Source organism: Diabrotica undecimpunctata, chromosome 4 (assembly GCF_040954645.1).
Source record: "Diabrotica undecimpunctata isolate CICGRU chromosome 4, icDiaUnde3, whole genome shotgun sequence".
NCBI lineage: Eukaryota > Metazoa > Arthropoda > Insecta > Coleoptera > Chrysomelidae > Diabrotica > Diabrotica undecimpunctata.
Genome location: NC_092806.1, coordinates 110874230 through 110880229, shown reverse-complemented (window position 1 = coordinate 110880229; position 6000 = coordinate 110874230).

Below are 6000 nucleotides of genomic sequence, written 5' to 3'. Positions count from 1 at the left end.
TACTGAACCTCCTCGGTAAGCCTCTGTTTCAGTTATAGTGCATGGAGCAAACCTTTCATTTTGACGCCTGTAGACACGCTGACGTCAATCTGGACTACCTAGGGCTATTTTGCTTTCATCTGAGAAAAGTATGTTCTTCCATTCTACCACAGTTCAGTTCTGTCCCATTAGAAAAAGACTGGCTAAGTCTATAAATTTGAGAGACTAAGATTGTAGAACTAATTAAAGGTAATTTTAGGTGAAGAAAATTTATTGCAAACTCTAAGATAAACCTTTGTTTTTACTCCATAATATATGTTCACGACCTTTCCGTGGTCCTCTTGTGTGTATGAATCACTTATACCGATCCATAAGCGTATCCCGAAATCCGTGTCGATCCCAACAATTGTTAACATAATAAAAAAATATTATATAAAAAAAATTAAAAAAAATTAAAAAAATAGACAAAACATAAACAAAACCTAAAAAATAAAAAATTTAAAAAAAATAAAAAATAAACCAACATAATATTTAGTATTAAAATGACCAATGTATTAAGATCAACAATAGTAGTTTGGCAAATGTGTTCAGTTCCCGCAGTCAACACAAAGAAGAAAAAAAAATTGTTTCTGCAAGAAAATATTTTATTTTAAAAAAATTATCCTGACAGGCCTCATCCGTGTACTCGTGTAATTTTTAACCAACCCGTCCACTGGAAGGTTAAGAGTAATAAAGAAATCATAAACACATCGTAAAATTTAAAAATATATAACAGTGAAAAACTGTCGATTACATTTACAATAAACACAAGATAGCAAATTAAAAATAATATGTAATCATTTCATGTGCATACACATTAGTTCCCCAATAGATAAAGTTGTGCTAAATATTATGTAATAATAGAAATTGGTGCAGTACAAATTTAGGAAATACTCGTTATCAGTACCAGTCATTGTTTACATTGTTAAAATAAACTCCCTGATAAAACAGTTTATTTAGTGTGGATGCCAAGTGAACCAAAAGTGAATGTAAAATATTCAAATAAAGTCGATAACTGATTTAATGTTTTTAATATATAATTTAACATATAATTAAATAATTATATGAAAACTAATGCTTATAAGATTAAAGGATTAAAAACCAATTAACATAATTTCTTCTCTTCTTTAAGTGCTACCCAGTGTTAGCCAAACCTAATGTTACCCAAACCGGGCAAACTCCATACCGATGTGGAATCCTACAGACAATCTCACTAATAAATACACTAGGGAACGTCCTCAAATATTTTCTTAAGAAGAAACTCAAAAATTTTCTCAAAGTCCACAATATCATCCCAAAATTTCAATATGGATTCCAATCTGGTAAATCTACTCAAAATGCATTAGTGAACTTCACATCTAAAGTCACGTAAGCCTTCAACGACGATTCTATCGTCATAGTAACGTTTCTTGATGTACAAAAGGCCTTTGATGACGGACTTAATAGTAGCTGAGTCCGTCATGCCAGAATTAATCAAAGTATGAGACCTGGGCCTTAGTGGTAGCCTTTTTGTTGTACATAATAATATACAACAGCAACATTTCTAATCTTAACATCCCAGCACACAGTTGTTTCTCTCTGCAGATAATATGGCACTCCTCACAAAATCGATAGGATATTACCCTAAGAGAACTTTCAGGTGAGCACAAATTCTATTAAACGGTATCGAAGACTGGTCTAATAAGTGGAGAGTCACCCTAAATGCTGCAAAAACACAAACTATTATATTTCGCAGCCCATACACTTCACAAAACGTTATCAGACATGGTCACGATCAATTTCCTCTGGAATTGATGAGAGAAATGCTTAATATCAGCCTGACAGTTTTCTATTTGGGTGTCCTTTTCACAAGGACACTCCACTTGGAACCTGACTTAAAGTCAAGCGAGAATTGGACAAACAAACTCAAAGACTCTTATACTACTGCCTCCTGAAAGCTCCTCAGAAACACAAACTTTTAACAGCTGAACATAGAATCTTGCGTAGTGTAAATAACAAACGCTGGAAATCCCCTCCCGTATAATCCATAACATATCTAATGTTGCAACAATTATCAGGAGATTAAACTCTCTTAATAGGATCTTTACTCTCAAAGTCATAAACAACCCGAACTCAAACACACATCAAGAGACCCTAACAAATTCCTGTTCCTCCTACTGTCACGTACGATCTTGAAAACCAAAAAACAAAAAACTTCATTTACCGTCCATTCTAATGCAGGCTACATTCACGAACTCCCGGGTAAGTACGCTGACATCCTCGAAGCTACTCCGCTAGCTTTCTGTACCTATCTCTAATCCAATCCTCTTTCGTACCCCGGACAGGAGGAGATTGGTTTTTTTGCGGTTTCCCAATCTCACTACTCAACGATACCTGTCTCAGAAAATAGCCGCAACTATTTTCTTAACTGATTTGACTTTAATGAAGACTGTCTATCGAACTCCGATGATGCCTGGCCGTTAACGCAAATAATCAAAAACAAGAATTATAGTACAATACACTAGTTCTGAAGTTGGTCTTAGACGTAAAAGCGGCTTGCAGGAACAATGGTTACTAGAAAACACAGTTTTCGTCTTTGTCAAGTCAGCCCACTACACATACATATACAAAAACATGCACATACACACACAACTACACTCTCTGGCATCGCAATCAAAGGGGTCCTTTTTCTTGCTACCGAATGTGACCTCGCCGTTAGCGCAGTCATCCGACGATAGAATCCCAGTGCAACGCACAAATTCTAGAGTCGGCTGAAGAAGTAAAAATTGCTGATAGAACCGAAGTAACATGGAAATGGTAGCGTCCATCACTTTTATATTATCTCACACACACACACACACACACACACACACACACATACACACACAGGCTTACTTGTGTCAAGCAACTGAGTTGCTTCCATTAAGTCCTCGTAGACACACCGTCTCAGGACTTGCAACTTCAACGTGGAGTCATATGTCACCATGTTACCTAATCTAACGGTAACTTAAACATCCTTATAATTTATAAAATATAGTGTAAAACAAATGTAACTAATTATTTGTTAACGGGGTTTTACCCATGTATTTAGTGGCTACATTCATGTACTCCTAGACACTGATGATGGAATAATGGATTCTGAAAACGTTTTGTCTTAAACAGCCCGTTTGGGTTTTTAAATATATATACCTTTTACAAAGGATTTTAATAAATTTTTTTAATATGATAATCTCGCAATATAAAAGAATTAACACGCAAAAGCGAAACACTTAATTCGCCGTAACTGATTACATTGTGATAAATTAATGACCTGGCTTGTTTTCTCCTTACAAGAAATTTTTGTACTATCTTAAAATTTAGTTTTGTCCTTTTGTTTCTCTTCTATCGGAAATTGGATATCATCAAAATTGCTCAAACTTTGTTTACAGCTGTTCTAAATAGTTCGTTTTTGGTGCAACTAAAGCACCCACTTAAATTTCTCGTCCAGGACATTCTTCTGCAGCCCGGATTCCTTTATACTTCAATGTCTTCCTGCTTTATCTTTAGGAATGTGTATTGGTGTCCTCACCCAGTGATCCAATTTTCTGTTTTTTATAGTATGCATTACTTTGATCCTTTTGTCTGTTCGACATAATTTATCTTTATTTGTAACTCGGTCAACCCAACTAATCGGTGATATTCGTCGATAGCACCATATCTCTAAACTTTCAATGCTTCGTATATTCTTCAGTTTGAGAGCCCATGCTTCCATACCATGTACCATACCAACATTTTTATTTAAAGAAGGTGGCTAATATCACGATTATTAAACAGTAATTAACAATTTTAATACGTCGCTTATCTCAATATTTTGATCAATTGGGGAAGTTATTTATTGTAACGTTTGTATGATGAATTGAATTTTTGCATGTACTTGGTGTTCTTGGTGTTAATCCGTATACTGTATTGCATACTATATTTATACTCGCTAGTAAAAGTCGAAGCTCTTCCGACGTTCTTGCTAATAGAACACTATCGACTGCATATCTGTTATTTATCACTTCTCCACTACTGACTATTCCTTCAATTATACAACAGTTAACAAGACAGAGTATAAGGAAAAACAGAAACTAATTAAACAAAAAATAAAGGTGGCTAAAGAAAAATGGATGGAGAATAAATGCAAGGAAGTAGAAAAGTTTAATGAAAAACATGATACGTTTAATATGTTTTAAAAAGTTAGAGAAGTAGCTGGTCTTTATCATAAGAAAACTCCACATACTATAACCGATTCGTCGGGAAAAATGATAATAGACGAACATGAAATTCGAACAACCTGGTGTAATTATATAAGTGAACTGTATAATGATGATAGACATTGGAAATACAATACAAATAAAAACATCGGAATACTGGTCAAGCTTTTCAATGATGTTTATTTGACTGGTGATATCCCTGAAGATTGGTTAAAGTCCGAATTCATAACACTACCAAAAAAACAACGTCCGAAAAACTGTAGCGATTATAGAATGATAAGCCTTATGAGCCACACTTTGAAAATATTTCTACGCATCATCCACAGTAGAATCAGAGATAAATGTAAAGAAGACTAGGATGAAACACAATTTGGCTTCAGAAATGGACTGGGAACTCGGGACACCCTTTGCCACCCTTTGCACTAAATGTATTACTGCAGAAATGTCGAGATCAAAGGAAAGACGTCTTTGCTGTATTTATTGACTATGAAAAGGCCTTTGATCGAGTACAGCATCACAAATTAATTACAATATTAAAAGATAAAGGAGTTGATAGTCAAGACATACGATTCATAGAAAAGTTATACTGGCGTCAGACACCGACAGCTCGCATAAACGGAAAATCAACAGAAATATGTAAAATACAAAGAGGTGTCAGACAGGGTTGTATACTATCCCCACTGTTATTTAATTTATATTCAGATAGAATATTTAAAGAAGCGCTGCATAATTTGAAATGGGGCGTGAAAGTTAATGGAATTCTGATAAATACAATCAGATATGCAGACGATACAGTTATTTTAAGTGATGACATGAATGGATTACAATGTCTTTTAAATGCCATTGATACAGTGGGAAGAGAGTTTGGCCTAAACATAAACTGTTCAAAAACAAAACACATGGTGTTTAGCCGTTTAGCACATCAAGATGCACGATTATATGTTGATGGTCATATAATTCAAAGAGTGTCCAGTTTTAATTATCTTGGTTGCCATATTACTGAACAACTAGATCCAGATCAACAGATAAAACGTAGAATCGAGATAGCCTGCACGACATTTTTAAAAATGAAGTCATTCTTCTGTAATGATAACTTGCAACTTCAACTTCGAAAGCGCATGATTAAATGCTACATTTGGTCAGTCCTCTTTGGCGTTTGAAATGTGGCTGCACATACGTATACTAAAAATTCCATGGACGGCTATGCTGACAAATGTGGCAGTCCTTGAGAGAGCAAATGCTGCTCGCGAGCTGTTTGATGTAGAAAGATGGCCTATTTTGGACACGTAGTAAGGGGAGAACGGTATAATATTCTTCAACTTATTATGATGGGTAAAATCGAAGGACGCAGAGGAATTTGTAGAAAGCAGGCCTCTTGGTTGAAGAATATCAGGGAGTGGACAGGAATAAGGAAAGCTGAGCAACTCTTTAGAATAGCAAGACTCAAGACAGAGACAGTTTCGCCATGTTAATCGCCAACGTCAAGGGGACTTGATAGGGCACGTTAAGAAGAAGAATAATTTTTACACGTTTTGTTAGTCTGGTGTGGTCTAATCTTAATCTTGCAATTTTTTCTTTTTCCGATCATTTTCGAGGTAAAGGCAGTTATTCACTGGTTTAAGGCTTTAAATTTTTTTAATTTGATGAGCTTCTGTTCCGTTCTGTTTGCCGTTGGTTTTCTATTTACTTTTTTATGAAGGTGTTATCATCGTGGTAGACATATTCTTTACGAAGAGTCACTATCTGATGACGATGCTGCCTCGCGTGT